At 38.0% G+C, this 21,537-nt stretch overlaps 1 non-coding gene across 1 annotated transcript; it reads right to left on the bottom strand.

Moving 5' to 3' along the window:
• Positions 1-255: 255 nt before the first annotated feature.
• LOC116271406 lies at positions 256-362 on the bottom strand. Its single transcript, XR_004179961.1, has one exon. It is a non-coding gene; the product is annotated as a U6 spliceosomal RNA (small nuclear RNA).
• Between the last annotated feature and the right edge of the window lie 21,175 nt (positions 363-21,537).

Genomic DNA, 21,537 nt, shown 5'->3' with positions numbered 1-21,537 from the left:
AATGCCATCGCTCCCCCCTCCTCCCTCCCCATAATAGGCCCCGGTATGTGATGTTCCCCTTCCCGTGTCCAAGTGATCTCATTGTTCAATTCCCACCTATGAATGAGAACATGCGGTGTTTGGTTTTCAGTTCTTGCGATAGTTTGCTGAGAATGAGGGTTTCCAGCTGCATCCATGTCCCTACAAAGGACATGAACTCATCCTTTTTTATGGCTGCATAGTATTCCATGGTGTATATGTTCCACATTTTCTTAAAAAAATATGAAATGCTTCACAAATTTGCATGTCATCCATGTGCAGGGGCCATGCTAATCTTCTCTGTATCATTCCAATTTTAGTATATGTGCTGCCGAAGTGAGCACAATTACTTCATCTTTTAAGTGGAGATGCCCAACCCATTATCATTATTCTCTGACAGAAGCTCATAAAAAATTTTACTAATGCATTATTAATACATTTTAAAATCTTGTGATAAACTCAGTTTCATGTAGGAAGAGGTGATGCTAAAGTAGATAGCACAGGAATTTTGGGACCATATGTACATATGAAATAAACACCAACTCAATCTTTTAGTATATATGAAATGTTGGCAAATCAATAAACATCTCTGTCCCTGTGTTTGTTAATACAAATAAGAAAAAAGGTAACACACAATATAAATATCTCTGAACCTCAGTTTTCTCTGTGTAAGTTGGTCTTTCTATTTCAATATCAGTGCATTTTGGAGGATTGACAAAGCAAACGCATGGTCACCTTCTAATAGAGTGTTGAGAACAAAGCAGACATTTGGTTTTGCAGCCCAAATTAATTGAAATACCCATTATTTCCCAACAATAAATTAAAAAATCACAGTCTATGTCTTTATGAATATTACTGTTAATTCCTTTAAACTTCCCACATTTCTGAATTAACAGAGAACATATATTCAAGGGAATATGTATTAGGATGGTGAATATTGACAAGGGTAGCATGGATTTGTCAGTCAAGAACAATGGTCTGTTCTAGGGTACAGGCAAAAAAAAAAAAAAAAAAAAAAAGAAACCCAACGGCAAGAAAGAACCCAGTGCCAAAAGGGGCCGACACAGTTCAAGAGCAGCCTTCATATTTTGGTGGCAATAATTATATTTGAAATAACAAAAGTTAATTATTTGAATATAGTCTGTTACTAGACTCAGTTGTTTAAAATTAGCAAGCATTTCCTAAAAATCTCTGTAGCTTTTTCATGCCTTGTTTGAAGCCTTAAGTTCAGGAGGAACCCAGCACTTGTTGAGCATCTTAATGTTGTATTTGTTCATTTAACTGTCTCAACAAACTTATTTGAAAGTAGCATTTGTAAGCATCCCCATTGTATAGATGAGGAAATTTGAGAAATTAAAAAATTTACTCAGGGTCAAACATTTAATAAATATCTCACATGGAATTGAACTTAGATCTATTAGGTTGGTGCAATTACTTTTGCACCAACCAATCTAATAATTGGCCTAAAAAAGTTATCCCACTGCAGTTTGTTAAAAAATATCAAAGAAGAAAGGAAAAAAAAAAAGTGGAATGAAATATTTGAGGGATGAAGTGGAGAGAAATTCCTTGTACCTTTAGGATGACAATGTGCACAATTTATCTTCTCAAATATTACATATAAATAATGGCGAACAAGTTGTCTGTCAAATAATAATGAACTCCTCACAAATCCAAAATTTTTCACCAACTGCTGAGTAAAATGATCAATTGGTCACTGCTCATTTAAGTTGTCATATTTTTTTTAATTGAATTTATTTTTTCTCTAAATTATTTTCGGAGTTGACATTCTGTTATTTGCACAACATATCTCAGTAGAAGATCTTTGGCATTTTCCTTAGTATTGACAATACTTTATGTAATTATGTGTAGGTGTTTCTGGATGCTTTGAAAACTGATCTGAATGGCTAATTTAGCCACATAAACAAAGGATGAGAAAGTTTCTGTGTCATGATTACGTAAGTGTGAGTGTGTATTTTCTCAACTGTTTAAATAATTCTATCATGAATAAAATGACAGGGGCCTCTCTTAAGGCCTATAAATCATCTATCAAAATAAGAGACGAATCAAATGTAAAGAAGGTAAAGGATATAACTCAAGTGGGGAGGAGAGGGAGAGCACCAGGACAAATAGCTAATGCATGCGGGGCTTAATACCTAGGTGACAGCTTGATAGGTGCAGCAAACCACCGTGGCACATGTTTACCTAGGTAACAAACCTGCCTGTTCTGCACAGAATCCTGGAACTTAAAGTAAAATAAAATTAAAATATATATATATATAACTCAAGACTGCTCTCTTCATTCAGGAAAGGAAGGATGGGAAAATATCGTAGGAATTCTGTCTTCTTGGAAATAGGAAATTGTCTGGAGATACAGTGGTAGAAATCTCTAGGAATAAAGCTTCCTAGAAATTCTTCCTTCCTTGCAGATTTCTGGCACAAGTAAGGCATACAAATATGCTATTACTGGTTGGAGATTTAGTCCCAATCACACATTTCAAATTCCCTTGGAGGACTCTTTTTACCTGGAGAAGTTATATCTCCATATCGCACTATAGCTAAAACACATATCACAGCTCTTATCACTCAAGTATGAGCAGGCCCAAGAGAGGAAAGGGGAAAAGCAGTTCAAAATGTGGTGGTTTAAACATGACTTAGGTGGCTCTCAGTATCGCCACTGTAATTAGCCACATGTGTTAAAAGAGAGTACTCAGTGGTATGCTTGATATTTTCACTGCTGTGAAATCTGCAGCCTCTTAATCTGTGACATGTTAAACTGTTCTAGAGTTTGACCAGTTCAGATCAGCATCCTTCTTTAAAATGTAGGAAAAAGGAATGAGACCAAGAAGAGCCTAGAGCTTCTTTTAAAGCTTTTACATCTTACAGGATTTTTGTTAGGAGAAAATACGGTAGGTGAACGAGTGCATATTAAACAGCCCACTGTATGGCATTTGTGACACCTTGTAAATAAATTGTTATTAAAACTCCTAGCCTATTATTAACCTAATTATAATTATTCCTTAAATATAAAGTACATAATATGGGACTAACAGAATAAATAAGCCAGCCAGAATTTTCATAAATCTCATGATGTTGCTACATTATAGGAGAAATTATAGCATAGAAATTAAAAAAATAACATGTTAAAATATATAAATAAGAATATATGGTATTAATGTTCTTAATATTAAGTATTCAGCAAATATCCTAAAACTCAATGCTATTGTTCTTGTTTAGATACATCTGTTCACTTAGAAATCCATGGGATCTGATGTAGTTTGGATATTTGCTCCACCTAAATCTCATGTTGAAATGTAATCGCCAGTGTTGGAGGTGGGGTCTGGTAGGAGGTGATTGGCTCATGGGGGTGGGTTTCTCATAAATGGTTTAACACCATCCCTTTGATGCTTTCCTCCCACTAGTGATTAAGTTCTCATGAGATTTAGCTGTTTAACAGTGTGTGGCACCTCCCACCTCCTCTTGTTCCTATTTCCATGTGACCTGCCTGCTCTCACTTTGCCTTCTGCTCTAATTGTAAGCTTCCTAAAGCCTCCCCAGAAGCCAAGCAGACATCGCCACTATGCTTCCTGCAAAGCTTGTGGAACTGTAAGCCAATTAGATATCTTTTCTTTATAAATTACCCAGCCTCAGATATTTATTTATAGCAACGCATGAGCAGCCAAACACAGGAACCAACTCTCTCATAGCATTGCCTCAATTAGAACATAGCTGCCTCACTTCTGTTCCCCATCAAAGCTAGATCCAGGTTAGATGCAATGTTTCAGGCAGTGGCTCCTATGTACAAAACTACATACAGTTGTCCCTCCATAGCCATGGGTTCCATATACATGCATTCAACAAACTATGGATCTAAAATACTTGAGGGAAAAAACTATCTGTGCTAAATTTGTACAGACATTTTTTTCTTGTCATTATTCCCTAAAGAGTACAATATAATGCAATTTTCATAGCATTTCCATTATATTAGGTATTATAAGTAATCTAGAGATGATTAAAAGTATACACGGGGATGTTTATGGGTTATATGCAAATACTGTGTCATTTTATAGCAGAGACTTGAGCATCTGCAGATTTTGGTATTTGCAAGGATCTTGGAATCAATCCTCCGTGGACACTGTGGGATGATTGCATCTATCTTTCTCTCTCTCTATTCTGTTTCCCATGAAACTGTGTTGAGAACCAAACCAGTGATCAAAATCACTTTTAAATAACATTTCCTCAATTATTCAGAGATTTTTGGTAAAAACTGAGTTTTTGTCAGTCATTCAAAAAACACTCTAAAACTACCCAAACTATCTTTTTTGTAACTTTTTAAAAATGGGTGCATTTAAGTCTAGTAGCTAAGGCTTAATCTCTTCATTTTCTTGTTATAATAAATTTAGGCTATTTATCTGCTGAACTAAAATAAAAACATAAACTAACTCAGAAATTAAAGACAGGCTTGTGTTGCTGATCCTCCATGGGCCCTGTCTTTAAATATTTTAAATTTGTGCGAATAATCATGGTTGTCTTCATAGTCAAGTGATCCACATTTGATTAAGCATTAAATCACAAATGAATTTTTTTTTTTACTGTGCTATCCCACTCTTGCTTCAAATTTCTGTGATTTGTATTGAACTTGTGTCATGTATTTCACTTGTACAATCCTATAATTTTCCTTTTTATTTGCTCACTCGTCATTGTTGGCATAAGAGAAGATTTGACTCCATCAGTTTTCTTTCTGTGCCTCAATTTTAATGACTATATGCTTTAAATAATAAATTCTAAAACTTTAATGTTTTTCTCTTCTGTTGCCTGAAAGCTGTCATTCAGATAGGAGCAAAACATTGTATTTTTAAACAAATAAGAATGTTGAATGTGTATATGATAGTGTATTGTAATGTGATTTGACAATTATACCTCAATGCAGAGAATACTATCTATTATAACTCTAAATGAGAAAAATAGTCTTCATTCTGAGAGTAACCAGATGCAGAATGCTCAGTGGGATATTGCAGAATCTTTGTGATTTGGGTAAAAACTTTGACTCTTGATCTGACACCTCTTTATGTATCAGCTTTGATAGCAAGTGCATTAACAAGTTCTAATGTGACAACTTCTTCCTCAGTATAATTTTGGAAAACATTAAGACGGCCTACTCTTTTGGAGACTGCAAGGTCAAAACCATGGGAGACATCTATTCTGTACTCGTTGAGGAGATATCCATTGAATTCTGATGCTTCTCTCCATCAGAACAAAGAAAACAGTGCTCTTAGGGCCTCACAAGCAGTGATTTATTAGGGGATTTCTAAAAATGAACAGCTACTAATTTTCTAATGACTGGAAATGAGGATATAAAAGGTATTTTTCAGAGTTGAGATTCAAGGCCTTCAAGAGCATCACTCCAAGAACTCACACACATGCACGTGATTGTCCTCCCTCTTTACTCCTTGTTTCTCTTGCTTGGTTCTGTGGAGAACTTGCTACTAGCCTTTGGATGCAGACCTTATTTGATTAGGGCAAATTCCATTATGATACTTAATCTTGGTGTTTCTTTTGATAAATGCTTTAGCTTTGGCATCTGCCAATATTCCTCGGAGGTCCAATCACCAGTGTACTTTTTTTTTTTTTTTTTTTTTTTTTTTTTTTTTTTTTTTTTTGAGACGGAGTCTCGCTCTGTCACCCAGGCTGGAGTGCAGTGGCCGGATCTCAGCTCACTGCAAGCTCCGCCTCCCGGGTTCCCGCCATTCTCCTGCCTCAGCCTCCCGAGTAGCTGGGACTACAGGCGCCTGCCACCTCGCCCGGCTAAGTTTTTTTTTGTATTTTTAGTAGAGACGGGGTTTCACTGTGTTAGCCAGGATGGTCTCGATCTCCTGACCTCGTGATCCGCCCGTCTCGGCCTCCCAAAGTGCTGGGATTACAGGCTTGAGCCACCGCGCCCGGCCACCAGTGTACTTTTTATCCTGTTACTTAAGTGTTGATGATTACTGCTTATAACTAGAAGGGGTAAATGTGTTTCTCACATATTACAGAGTTTCATGCACATGGAAATTTGAAGCAAAAAGAAAAAAAAAGGAGTGTATTAATCAAGATTCTCCAGAGAAACAGGAACAATAAGAAATATATAGAAATATAGAGATATAGAGAGATAGAGAATATATGTCAATCCATGCATTCATCCATCTATCTGTGTATCTATCATGTCTATCCATCCATTCATCTATCATCTGTCTATCTAATCTGTTTATCTATCTGTCTTTATTATACAGAATTGCTTCATGTGATTATGGAGGCTGACAAGTCCCAAGACTCACAGTTGGTAAGCTGGACACCCAAGAAAGCTGGTGCTGCACATATTACCAGTGATGAGTTCCAGTCTGAATCTGAAGGCCTGAGAACCAGGACAGTTGATGGTGTAAGTTCCAGTCCAAGGTCAGGAGAAGCCTAATGTTCTAACGTAACATCACGCAGCCTTTTTGTTCTATTCATGTTTCAAAGTAATTGGATGAGACCCAACCACATGAGGGAGGCCAGTCTGCTTTACTGAGTCTACCAATTAAAATCTAATCTTATCCAGAAACACCTTTTAGACACATCCACAGTGACATTTGACCAAATATCTGAGCACTCAAAGGCTTAGGCAAGTCGACACGTAAAATTAATGATCACAAGGAGGGAGAATGGATTCAACAGATATTTAAAAGTATTCATAATAGAAAAGTATTTATTGTATTTATTTATGTGGCAGGCAGTATTCTGAGTGCTTTCGTTGTTGTATCAGTGAAAACACTAGTTAGGTAAGAAAAGTGTTGCCTCTGTGAGGTGGTTACTATTATTGTCCTCATTTAGCAGATGAGAAAACAGGGGCAGAGAAAAATTTACATAATTTCCTGGCACTCATGCAATTGATAAGTATCTGAACTGGGATTCGAACCCAAACTAACTCAGAGTTTAAGCTCTTAACTGCTATTCTAGAGTCCTCCTTGGGGACAGGTGATTGTAGGTAGAAAAAAAGAAATATGGGGAAAGGCATGCTGAATTGAAAAAAAAAAAACAAAACACCTTTCTAAATGAAACTGAGAACCACATCTTCTAGTACTAATTGTAGGTAGAGAACTCTGCTAAATATTTTGCAAGCATTATCCAATTTAATGTTACAAACCACACTGGACATGAGAAGCCATTATATCCATTTTATAGCAGAGAAAACTGGCTGGGTTGGAAGTGCAGCTGGGGCATTGTCGATACTGTGATCTTAGATATATTCATCTGTCAGACTCTAGCTGATTCCAAACTCCTTGTTCATTCTATTAGGTTGTGCTACGAGAAAAAATTTTGTAAGCTTTAAAAGTGGTAAGTCAACTCAAGGCACAGCCAATAAACATTTATATGATTGTACATGATTTACCTAACTCTGCAGAGGGAGCCAGATTTCCTTTAGTGCAGTAACAAAGAATGGCTCCTGCATATCCCCAGCAATTCTCATGAAAAGGTGGATATTATATTCTCTTGAATAGAAAGGCATATTTTTCTCTTAGTCCTATTACTGGCAACTTCTAAATTTAATAACAAAATGCTCACCTACAAATAAGAAGAATAAAAGCTTAACTTGTCACAGGGGGAAAAAAAGTTCTATGATGTAACAGACCCAGGAATAAGTGATATTCCTGGGAAGGTCACTGCCTGAGGCTGCTTGATAAACTCCAGCCCTTTCCTGTATCCACTGTTTAATGTTTAAGCTTTGGATGCTAAGAGTGGTTATAATAAACTGTCCAACAGCTTCTCACTTAGACTTCCCAAGAAGGTGACAAAATAAAATTGGTGTAAAGCTGTCAAAAGAGAGGCTCATCACTGAAGTATATTTTGCTCACTCACCCATTTGAAAGCAAGTATTTCCTTTAATCAACTCTTTAGAGAATTTAACCAGTGGAACACCAAGAGCCTCCAATGAACGTTTCCCATCTAAATTCTTTTTAAGAAAAATGCAGGCAAATTCCTGAGTTGACCTTGTTCTGATAAGTCTCCTTGAGGTAAGGTCGTCATAATTCTCACCCACATTTTTCCACTGTCTTGTCAGATGAATCCGTGAAATTCACAGATTAACCCAAGTCCCTCACTCAGACATTCTAAATGCACCAAATGTTCAAGTGTAACAAAAAATTACACATCTGGTAATTCTGCATGTTATTTATAGGCTTTCTGATAGAGGCGTAATTGATTCAGAAATGTAATTTACAGCCTGGCATCTCCGTTTCAAAGCTTCAATTCTGTGACATCCACCAAGAGAGTAATCTCACTTTTGTGAGGAAGCAAAGATAATAATTGTAAAGAATTTTTGTATGATAGCCTCATGCTTTTGCATAAAGTTTTTCTTGCTCCTTGTTTTTCATTTGCAAAGTGGGCAATATTCATGTCAGCCACACACTTTTAATTCCACAGAATGGTTTATGAAGACATAAATGGAGCATAAAGTTGCTCAACAAACCCTGGGGTGATGGCAAATGGCTAAGGCAAGTTTCTCTTGCCCTCTAGTTTTAATTGCAACCCTCATAAGAAAACACTCTCTAATTTAACTAGGTAATCGTTCTCTTCAAAGAGAACATTTGTTATTTAGTGCCATTTCGAAAACTACTAAAGAATACTGGATTTTTTTTTTTCTTTTAATCCAAGAAGAGTCATAAAACCACTTTTTCTTCTTCAGTCTCTGTCTTCCATACCCTTCTTAAATATAAAATTGATACCTTAATTATTGCCCTAGTCTCTTGTCTTGGGCACATTTTGAGGAGGATAAGCTTAATTTCCTCTAGCTAGTGGAGGCCCAGCATGAGTTTTATTGAAATAAGCCTAGGTATCTTACCCTCATCGTCATGTCCAAAAATTAGAGTTATGTAACTGCAGAAGGAGCCCGGCTTAGTTCAACTTTGTATAATAAAGTTGTGAGTTGTTTTTCAGCTGCCACAGATCCCAGGGTTGCAGGTTTTGCAACCTGAGCATGCCCTGGTGAACCAGGAGTGCAACCATGGGTAGAAACAAAGTGCTAGTGTACTGGTGAAGGGTATCCAAGTTACTCGCGGTGAATCCGCATGGGTCTGCGGCAACCTCAATTCTTGTCTTCCCAGAAGAAAGAATTTGTCTGAGGAGCATTAGGCAGAAAAAGAGACCGAGGCACGTTTCAGAGAAGGAGTGGGTTTATTTTAGAAGTCTTTAGAACAGGAAAGAAAGGAAAGCATGCTTGGGAGAGACCCATGTGGGCAACTTGAAGGATAAACGTGCTGTTTAACCTTGATCCTAGGACTTCACAGGCTGGCCCCTTTCCCAGGATTCTTGCCTTAGGGTGGAATGCCCACATGTGCAGTGCCCTTACCCTTGGGAAATGAACATGTGCAGTGTGTTTAGGAAGTTGTAGGCATGCTTATCTGAGGCTTTCTTTCCTTTTCTAGTGGAGTGTAACTGGGAAGTTGTACTCTGCTATTTTGTCTTTTGATGCATAAGCCTGGGAAGTTACTTCTCTGGCACCTGCATTCAATGAACAGTTAGTGCAATAGGTGTGGACCATTAGGAAATGGCCTCTCCCTGGTGCCAGGTGCCAATTTATCACTTTTGAAGAGGCAGTGTGATCATTGCTGAGCCATCATCACCTGACATTCCCAGTGAGTGTGGGGAGAGCCCTCTCCTGCCCTGCTCATGCCTGTCTGTAACACTTGGACCAAGGAACAGGGACTAGATTATGAAGCAAACACCTAAGGCATGTGCCATACTCCAATCAGATAGAGTCCTGGCATCACCCTATGGCATGATCCAGTCAGATCATGCCTCCCAGCATCACCTCATTGCAAGATCCAATCAGGTCATGCCTCCCAGCATCACCTCATTGCAAGATCCAATCAGGTCATGCCTTGTTATCCTCTGCTTATAAAACTTGCCTCAGCCTCCATCTTAGGGAGACAGATTTGAGCACTGCTTCCTGTCTTCTTGCCAGCCAACGTGCAATCAAGCCTGCCTTTTCTCAAAAGTAAGTGCCACAGTGTTGGCTTCTTTGTGTATTGGGCATCGAGCCCATTGCTTGCTTGGTAATAATTATCCTAACTCTGGCCATGCATATCTGATCTATATCATGTAAGTTTACTTCAGTTTCTAATTAGAAGCTCAGGTTTCTCTTTTGGTCATGAAAAATAATCTGTTTAGAACCATCCCCTTAGCATTGCTGGCCCACCCTGATTCCTAGGCCAGATTGTTATTTATGACACTAGGAACAGTTCTGGAAATTTCAACAGCCCCTTGGTCATTCATTGAGCCCTACTTTCTGGACTTGCTCTTCACTCCATTCCTCCATTCCTGCCTTGATACTTGTGTCTGACACTAATACGGCTATTCAAGCATTGCCTCTGTCCTAAGAATCCAGCTGTGATGCTCCATGCCTGCAGATGTGATTTCTTTGGTTACAGACATGGCCAAGATAAAGTCAGAATTCACCGTGAGCCTTTGCATTTCTATTATTTTTTTTTACTTGACTCATCACAGAAAGTCAGAAATAAACTTCAAAGTATATATGCAAACGAAAGTACACATAAGACAAATATAAATGCTGTTATTGTATTTGTATGTTTTCCAGTCAATATGTCATCTCTCTCTCCCCGCTCTGTCATCTATCTATCTATCTATCCATCCATCCATCCATCATCTGTCTATCATCTACAAGCTTGACATCATATTGTTAATGCAAATTTTATCTGTGGTTTTCACTCAATATTTCATCAATTTTATGCTCCTATCTATAAAAAGATTTTAAAACCTTTTTCGTTTTGAAAAAGAAATGTTGTTTTCTGCATTATAGATGATGTGGCAAAATTTACTTACCCATTCCCATATTTAGGCATTTTAATTATCAAGTTTTTATTTTTCATAATCAGACCTTGATGAATATCTTTGTACTCATTAAAACTCTCTATTGAGGACTTATGTGTGAGGCCCTATTTTATGCACTAGAAATTCAACAATCACAATAGTTTAACTTAAGCACATCAGAAAAAAAGAAGTCTAGGGTAAAATGGGAAGAAAAAGGCAATTATATTACTGTTTGAAAGGTGTTAAGGGCATATAAAAAGTACTGGATACAATTGGAAGTCAGAGAATACTTCAAGGGAGAGGTAGTCTCTAGACACAAATGTGAAGGATGAATAAGGGTTAACCAGATAAATGAAAATATTGGGAAAGAAGTCACTTTTGTAAGTGTAATGAACAGTAAGTGCAAAGTCCTACAAGCAATAAAAAGCATAAGTTTGAAAAAGCGTACGTAATTTAGAACATTTGGAACACTGAGTGTGGGGACTTTTAGGACCAGATCATAAAAGGACTTCCACAAGATTTTAAGGAATTTATTTTTTATTCTGAAGACAGTGAAAGTCTTTAAAATGTTTTAAGCAGAGAGAAGCATAATTGAAAATGCATTGTAGAAAGATTATTGGTAGCTTTGTAAAGATTGTACTGGGGAGGAGCAAGGTAGACTGGGGTGATAGTTAAGAGATTATTCCCATAATGCAAACATAGATGATGATAGCTGGACCAAAGGTAGTAGGAGAGTGGGAATTAGAATGAAGAAAAAGAATTTTAAAAATTGCCTTGATATGACATAATGATTTTACTTAGTAAGTGTGGGAGAAGAGGCAGCCAAGGATGATGTCCATTGGGGAAATTGTGATGCCATGTGCATAGAAAAGCAACAGGAAGAAGCCAGTTTGTGGAGATGCATTGGTTTAAAAGTTGTGAGCTATTTCTGAAGAATAGGCAGTTTCCCATGTGAAGTTTAAAAGAGAGATCTGAATGGGAACAGAATAGAGATTTGAGTGAGAGATATATCAACTCTGATAATTTTATTGGGAGATAATTCTAGGAATGAAATTATTCATCAGAGATTGTTGATGCATTTGACACGGTGATATCTGGAAAGGTCACAGATGTTGGCCTGTTGGCACAATAATTTAGACTTTGGATCAGCCTATCACTGTATTCTTAGGAACCTTTTGTCCTCTGGGTCTATGCTTGAGCCCCATCATATTTCTTTCTCTCCATTCTACTGTTGCAGGACTAGCATTGTCTGAACTGTACTATATAATGATGACTCATTCCTTATCAGATGGGGGTGAGAGGTGGGGGGTGGGGTTTAAGCACACGACATCTTTGAAGTATTGTTTCAGCATTCTGAGCAGTGGATGGAATATTTATATCAACAATAAATAACACAACAGAAGAAAGACCTTTTTCAGTATCTGGCTTCTACTCAAATTGTAGACTCAGCTGTGATTCCTAAATGTTTTAATTAATGTCTCTCAAAGGGAGGTTTTACTAAAGCAAATGAGAGGCACCTTGATACATATCCATTTATGTATCAAGACTTACGAGCTGGGGGTGCTGACACTCCCTGAAGATCTTACCTCTCCTCTTGAAATGGATGATGCTTCCCATGCTAATGATGGGTCCTGCATTCTTTTCATTATATCACCACATTCTCAGAGAAACAGAAAGCAGTTAATTCATTAATCAGATGGTAAGTTACTGAGTGTTGGATAGTTGGCTTTATATGAGGATATATTTGGAATTTTGAAATGTCTCTTTATATAGTTAGGTAGTTTATCAATGTCCTGAAAGGACAGAGTGACTGGGAAGAAACACTGTATATGAATCTACTCCAAACCCATCATAAGAAGATTTGATACTGTCTGCCTAAGGAGAGTGTATGCTGTTTTGGTTTATGTAATAAGTACTATTAAATATTGAGTATTTATAAAGTACCCAGGAGTTATGTTAAACACTTGACATGTATGATCTCTTCTAAGTCTAATCACAGCATGTGGTGTACATACTATCAGTATCATCTTGTTACAGAAGAGGAAACCAGCTTAAAGATTAAATAACTTGTTCAAGACTATACCCATGGTAAGTAGGGGAACCCATATTCAAACCCAGGCAACCTGATTCTAGATGAACTGGAGGTTATCCATGATTCAGGGTAAAATAGTTCAAGAGTGTCTAGAAAAAATCATTCTTTGTCCTCATTCTGGAGCTCACAGTAATAGTTTCACAAAGGAAGACAAGTTAAAGTATGGTAATGGTGTCAGTGTGTCTGAAAGACAAAAATTTCTAAATGTCTTGTAAAACACTTCAGAAGATGTCAGCCTCCTTGTATGATTTCCAGCAAGAAATAAGCAGATTGACCTTCTGGTTCTTATCTTTAATTATCTATTCTTATCTTTAAATAGCAAATATTTGTCTTCTATGGGCAGAAACTGAACAGTCACTGGGGTTAAACAAGTCATAATCTACATAAAAAGAAAATAGTAATTTTTTTGAGAAGCGTATGGGATTTCATTATTTTATTGGGTTCTTAAGGTCTCCACCTAGTCAATGGATATTCACCAAATCCACAGTGACTATTGGCTGTAGCAAAAGGCCAGACCCCTCTGTTTGATTAGTAAAGAGGTACTTCAGACAGAGTTAATATGAACTCTGAATGTGACTGGCTAGTTGAGAAGGGCCATGGACAATCTCCTGTACCACTGAACTCTTCAGAGTCAGCTTTCCATTTACTTTTCATCCTTGATTGACCTTTAAAAAGTTAGTCATTTTCATATTCATAGACATATATATTTTAAAATTCTTAATCATCACTTTTAATAGCGTTTCTGTAGTGGTTGGTGCTGTCTCTCATATAACAAGCTGGCATTAATCTCTTGATGTTTAATAATACTGATTAATTTTCCTGTAATATTTCAATATTCATCAGTAATGAATTTTTATAAGGGCTGATCTTTGAGTCTGTCTTCTGCCATCTAGGACAAACCTCAGTCGACCTGGTATGTCTGTGTATGGAAGATGATATTTGGCATTTAAAGACTTCTAAAGTCAAACAAAGGAAGTTACCCACTGTGTTGATATATGGATGTACTGTCAATAGTTGACACACCATGCTAAGATCACTCACGAACCTAAAGGATAAAACCCAGAAATGTTAGCAAACTAGCTAACAAAAAGCAGTACCCACATTACAATTTAGGGTTTATTTGTCAGTATTTATTGGGGGGTCAAGTGCTCTGCTTACCTAGAGGTACTGATTCAGATGCCTTTGTTCCAATAATCACCAATGATAATTTTATGAGGAAGTGAAAGTTTTGCAAGTAAGATTTCTTTACACAAGCCTCTAGGTTAAGTGGCAGAATTGCAAGAATAGTTCGGGGTTCTTAAGTTGAAACCAAGGTTGAGCTTCTGTGAATGCCAATGCTAGTCTTGGTCTTTTTTCGGCCTGGCATATCAAAGGCTAAGTAGTCTGCTAGACAATGAAATTGGTGAGACTGGAATATTTATTTTCTGATAGCTGAATTATTCCCTTGCAATGCTAGTATTTTATGCAGCACTCATGACAATCTTACGATATTCATAGGCATATTCATGTTGGAACTTAAAGCTGAATGTGTGTTGAGGATGTTGTTATATAGTAATAAGAAAAGAAAAATAATAAAAGTAACCTTTGAGGTCAGAAAAACTCAGAAGAGAATTACAGTACTACCATTAGCTACCTGTGCAACTTAGACACATCATTTATCTCTGTATTAAATAATTCTATTTACTTACCCAATATCTAGTGCCAATTCTTTCATTCTTTCATTACTTTATTCTTTCATCTGTTCTTTATTCTTTATTAATGGCATAGCACTTACTTTGTGTCAGATCTGATTCTAAGAACTACACATATATAAACTCATTACTAACCCTGATTTTATTCAGGGCTGCACTGGAGTTTGGAATACTTAATTCATTGGCTTTCCTTACAGATATAGGTGGTTTTGTGACGTAGTTTTGGACAACAGATATTAGACTTTGGGTGGGGCCTTTTGAAGATATTTTGTCCTTCTTATAAAAAGGGACAGACTTGGCTGGCACACAACCCTTTCCTGTTTACTCTCTGCTTTTTTATACTCCTTTATCTTCCTACCCAGAACACATTTACAATGCCCAAAGGCCAGCAGCCATCTTGAAAGACGAAGGATAAAAGCCATGATGCTGGGCATGACATACCAAGGAGCCCGAGTCCCTAATGGGAATGTTGACCCTTTGCGTAGCATCTCCAGCCCACCCAGACTTTCTGTTCAAGAGAAACAATGCTTCACTTGTCTGAGCTACTGTTAGTCAAGTTTTCTGTAGCTTGTACCTGAACAATTTTAATTGTTAAGCATACTTTGGGCTTCAGTTTGCTCATCTGTAAAATGGGAACTGTGTTCTCTGAAAAGATTGTTAGGATTAAACAAGATAGAACATGTAAAACACAAAGGACATAGTATTGTCTAATAAACCCTAGTTCTCCTTGACATGTGCATATAAACCTTTCCCTATTCCAACACATGGGGGTAGGAAGAAGTGTAGGACATTAGATAATCTTGATGGTCATTAGTGTTTTATACTCATTTGTTCAGCTTTTCTTTTCTTTTTGCAACTGCCTTTGCAAAAATTATAAGTGGGAAAATTATGGCAGTGAGAAATCTGATTTAAACAACCCCCAACCCCTTTTTCTTGTCTCTTATTATTACTGGGCTTTTGGGCTCTAACCTTGGGAGACATTTGGTTTACAGTTGAAATGATAATAGGCCTTCCCAAAACTCAACTGCCTTTGTAAAGCTAATGAAAGGACATCAGGCTAGGGGGAGGAGAGGAACCTGAAGATACACGACACCACTATTGTGGATTGGTGGCCATCGCTATTGTAGATGGGCCTTTGGGATATCTTTTCAGGTTTTTTGCATGTCTGACACCCATGGTTTCACCTGGACTACTGACTCCACCAACCAGTCTTGTGGCCTCACCTAGAAGTGACTCAGCTAGAGGATAGCTTCTACCCGCTATGATTTTATCTCCACCCAACCAATCAGCAGCAAGTACCCATTACCTGGCAACCCCCACCCCTTCCTCCAAACTGCCTTTGAAAAACCCTTAACCTATGAGCTTCAGATGACTTTGATTTGAGTATTAACTTTGTCCCCAAGTGGCATGACTGTCCCTGTGTCTATTAAACTTTTTCTTTACTGCAACGCTGTGGTCTTTCTTTGTGCAGTGAGCAGGAAGAACCCCTCAGGTGGTTACATTTTTTTCTCTTTTTTTTCTGTGTTGCCCCTACAGCCATTGCTATGAGGTATGACATCTGCACACTCGATGCATAATCATACCAAATTTGCCTTTTAAAATTTCTTCTTGGCCAGGCACCATGGCTCACGCCTGTCATCGCAACAAAGGGAGGCTGAGGCAGGTGGATCATGAGGTCAAGAGATGGTGACCATCCTGGCCAACATGGTGAAACCCCATCTCTACTAAAAATACAAAAAATTAGCTGAGTATGGTGGTGTGCGCCTGTAATCCCAGCTACTCAGGAGGCTGAGGCAGGAGAATCACTTGAACCTAGGTGGTGGAGGTTGCAGTGAGCCGAGATCATGCCACTGCACTCCAGCCTTGTGACACAGTGAGGCTCCATCTAAAAAAAAAAAAAATTCTTCTTATACACAAAGGCAAGTTGGGGGAGGAACAATGTCGAGGTAAGACTAGAGAATGGGACATTGCTACACTTCTGAAAAACATGTGCTTTGATGATAGAATAATCTGCTTTTGAACCCCATCTCTTCAATGTATGAACTACGTGACCACACTGGCAAGTTGTTTAACCTTTCTGAGCCTCAGTTTCCCACCTGGAAACAATGAGGAAGGATAAAGCCCATCTCTGAGACTCCTTGTTAATGTTAAGTAAGTGAATGCCCTTGGATGCATAGTGCCCGGACTTCAGAGAAGTTACGGAAGCATTCTCTTTCTTTGTCTACTTCTCAATTTTTTTCTCAATCAATATAGTTAGGCCCTTTTTGTTGCTGTCAGTGTTTGCAGCAAATTCCAAGAATTCGCTTAGAACACACCCTCTAAAGTGGCCAGAGAGAAGAAGGTCTTTGCATTGGGCAATTTCTATAAGTATGGAGCTCCATTATGATAAAACTGAAATACTGTTTTAATGCCTCTCTCAAAAGGATTTGCTCTAAGTCATGCTTTGTACTGTGGAAAGGTGTATTTTATTTGTAAAACAGAAGATAAAACGCTTTAAACAAAAAAATTTCTTTTAGATACGGAATCCTAATAAACACTGCATTCTGAGGAGATCAAAGTTTAGAAAATAAAGTGGAAATGCAGGCAAAAAAAAAAAAAGACAAATCGGAACCTCTCTCGTTATAGGTCACCCCTCATTGGCTTAAATACAATGGAGATTTGCTCTGTGCAAAATAACCATTGACATCAAAATCTTTGCAAGTGAGTAACCCAAACAGATACAGGAGAATTACACATACCTTCAAGCTATTTTCCTTGTCTGCAATGGGTGGGTGGGGCATAAAGCGAATGGGAGAAAAAAGTGGTTGAAATCATATCAAGTGATGAAATTTCCAGCTCAAAAGATTACAGATTTTTGGTCACTTATTAAAATTCTGAGTGGCAGCAGATATCATCTGTGTTACAAGACAGTGGCCTCATGTGGTTCCCAAAATACCCAGAGATGGAGAGAAATATTTAGAACTATCCCCAGATGGAAAGTCTGCTTCGGAAGAAAGTGTTTTCTTTTGCAGCAGAAGAATTTCAGAGGGCATATCTGTCATATTAATTTAGACTGTTCCTTCTGATCTTCTTGGCAGATGGGGTCTGATCAGTGGGAGGCTTCTCTAAGGCTGTGACCAGGGCAGCCAATTTGTGCCAGACAGTCCTCCCTCCTTGGGAAGAGATGATTAGACTAAGAGTTAGACGTCCAATCTAAGTTGGATCAGCCACGTTCTTTGACAATTTACAATGAGAAAAACAGAGACTGGAACGTGGGAGCAGAGCCAGAGCAATGGCAGAGAGCAATGGAAGGTCTATTGACCCCTAAAACTGAGGTCCTGGGGGTTTCTCATTCTTCTCGTTTGTGCTTCAAATTTTCGCAGGAAAAATACCTATGCAACTACTCAGAACTGAATAATAAATGAAAAAAAATTTCTACAGTGATCATAGTATACTTTGCTATTGTCTTGTATTCCATGGTACTCCTATCTCTGACATCAATATTATACTACTAATTGACGTGGACATATAAAACACCAGAGATGAGTAATAGCTATTGGTTAACAGATAGAAATAGAGAATGTGCCAATAGATACTCATTAATAAAAATTAAATATGAGTCTCATGAGAAAAATGAGGCTCCTTTGGACTGAAAGTTATTAGCATGAGCCAAGATGTCATGTAACAATTTGGAGATCTGCAAGGAATATTCTTGTGATCACCACAGTCCACCCACTTGCCCCACACAGATCTACTTTTCCACACGTGTTCAGGAAACAACTCCTTTATGGTTTCTGGAGGTCTTTCTTCTTGAGGAGAATTTCAAAAAGAAAGAGATACATGGAATGAACTACAGCTTTTACCACTCCCATTGATCCTGGGGCTGCCACTGGTACTCATCCTCTCCTTCATTATCTGTCCTAAATTCTTCTCACCTCTAGCCTTCACTTTCTCAGGACTGGGTAGCTTGTCTGGTGATGTGACCAGTCCTTCATACCTGAAGCATCTGAACTGAACTTGATTGATAATCATGCCCATCTCAGTTCAGGGTGGTTACATATGTGTGTGTTTACAGTTGTTCCTGGGCACAAGAGGACCAGGAGACACTCAGGGAATCACCTGGATTCCACGCGTATTTCTCTCTGCCCCTATTGTGTCAAAGCAGCCCTACCTCCTCTTGCTGATCAGGATAAATTACTTATACAAGTACGCCAACTCCTCTTTTTATCTACTGGCCCCAATAGAACAAACCCTGCTCAATAGAACAAACTCTAGTGATGTCTTTCCATAAGAGTATGCCTTTTTTGGGACCCGGACCTCCAGCCTTGCATACAGGGGCAGGAAATACAAAGTCCTTCTCTGGATCATTGGGAGTGAGGGTAAGTGGACATTTCTGCTTTCACCCTTTGGTTCTCAAACCCATGTGTATTAGTCATGGTTCTCTAGAGGGACAGAACTAATAAGATAGATGTATGTATAAAGGGGAGTTTATTAAGGAGTATTAGCTCACACCATCCCACATTGGTCCCACAATAGGCCACCTGCTAGCCGAGGAACAAAGAAATGTTTGAGGGCAGGAAGCATCCAGCATGGGAGAAAGATGTAGGCTAGAAGGCTAAGCCAGTCTAGTCTTTCATGTTCTTCTGCCTGCTTTTTATTCTGGCCACTCTGGCAGCTGATTCGATTGTGTCCCCCCAGATTGAGGGTGGGGTCTGCCTTTCCCAGTCCACTGACTCGAATGTTAATCTCCTTTGGCAACACCCTCACAGACACACCCAGAATCAATGCTTTGCATCTTTTGATCCAATTAAGTTGACACTCAATATTAACCAGCACACCATGTATCCTTCCTGTTGGGAAGGAAGCATCCTATATGGGTCTGTAATTTAATGGGTATATTATAGCCTGAAGAATGACACCCCATCCTTTCTGAAAGTTTCTTCTAAGCTGGCACTTTAGTTATGCCTTTAGAAGCTGTTTCAATGTTGTATGAATCCAGATGCCTCTGGAGAATATAGTATGTGTGATATGACCAGTAAATTCCATAGTCATGGGCCCACTCCTAGGCCTCTTGCTATGAAGTAGGTACTCTGGTTGCATGCTGTGCTAGGTGGGACTTCATACTTGCGGACCAGGAATTTCCAAGTCCCCAAATAGTGAGGAATAAACTGTCCATGAATGAAAGGTAAATTCATGGCTGGAGTAGTTGTTATCCCTGTAGGTCTGTGAGGCACCTTCTTATGGTTGCCATAATTTCTTAACCTAGATTTTGAAGCTCCCAATGATTCATCCTAACCTTATTTTTTTGAAGGTTAATTTTTCCACTGCTGTATTTCGTGAAGGCTATATTCTGGTTAGGACATGAACTTTCCCACTTGGTGCCTCAACATCATCTTGAAAGGAGAAAAGGAAGAACTAACTCACACCTATCAGACCCCTTGTAAATTAGAATTTAGTCTTACTATCCTTTTTGCTTATTTGCTTTCTTTTTTGTATGTTTGCTTTATTGCTACAGGAACTGAAATTGGAAAGAAATTTCATGCCATAGACTCATTTGCATGTTGGAAAAAGGCGTAGAGTTATTTAGGATGAGACAAGTAACTAAAGTATTCCAGTAATCCTCATAATCTTGACTTTTTGTTTTATAATCTTATTGCCAAAGCAAGCTTGAAGATTTTGTTTTCTAGAGAACATGGATCTTTTCCTAGACTAGACCTGTGAAGGTTTTTGACTTGCTGTTTGCAGAGTATTGGAAAACTGAAGAACCGAGAAGAGACTACAAAATCCCTGTGAGTCATAGGAAATGTTAACATAGGCCTGTATGGAAATAAATGCACATTTTTGTTTTTGCCAGAGTTCAAAGGATTTAACATCTGGTTCAATCTACTGAACTAAACTTGAATAAGATCTCCTCTTCCTCCATTCCCCTTTTTCCTCAACAATTTTGCTACATGAAATCAAGCCGTGAGTTTTGTTTTGATTTAGCTCTAATTGGAGCCATGCTTTCACTGAATCTAATTTCAGTTGGAACTAATTACAGGGGAAAAGGTCCTAGCTGTACTGAGAGTAGTATTCTGTTCAAAATATATTGGCACCATATAATAATAACTCTACTTCTGCGGAGATATAAATGAAGACAAAAATACATTGCCAAAACATTCTGGATCTTCTTTTTGTTTAAATCAGTAGGGAAAAATCTATACATCGTTATTGACAAGAAAATCTTTCTTAGGTATGAATAAATACAAGCTTTTCAGTTGATTTGTGTCTATTTCCTGACAACAATTGGGGAATTGCCAAGAGAGAGACATATTTTGTGCCTTTTGAGCTTGAGATGTTGATACAATTGTGTTTCAATTGGTGTACCATGCTTACCTATATAAAATGCTCTTTTATAATAATCTGGCAGTCTGTCGGGGGAAAAGAAAAAGTAAAACACTCTTCATTTTTTTTTTTTTTTTGAGTATAAAAAGAAATTTAAGTGCATGTACAAGAGAAGCATTTGTCCAAACTGAAAGTAAGTCTTTGACTTCCAAATTGTTGCATGATATCTTGGCTAATGCTATTACCTTTCAGTTCAAAGCAGCCTCATTTTCCTCTTGAGGTTCATGTTTGATTTTTATTAATGAGCATTTATTGATGCATTCTCTATCTCTATCTGCTAACCATTAGCTATTATTCATCTCTGGTGTTTCATGTGTCAGTGTCCATTAGTAATACAATATCGATGTCAGAGATAGAGTACCATGGGATAAAAGACAATAGCAAAGTATACTATAATCTCTGCAGAAATTTGTTTTCATTTATTATTCAGTTCTGAGTAGTTGTATAGATGTTTTTCCCATGAAAATTTCAAGTATGAATGTCTGACAATATGTGTCAGTTTCTCTACTGCGAGGGGAACTGATGCAGTAT

Source organism: Papio anubis, chromosome 18, assembly GCF_008728515.1.
Source record: "Papio anubis isolate 15944 chromosome 18, Panubis1.0, whole genome shotgun sequence".
NCBI lineage: Eukaryota > Metazoa > Chordata > Mammalia > Primates > Cercopithecidae > Papio > Papio anubis.
The sequence above is the reverse complement of the archived record's forward strand: the minus strand, read 5'-3'. Positions and strand labels throughout refer to the sequence as shown.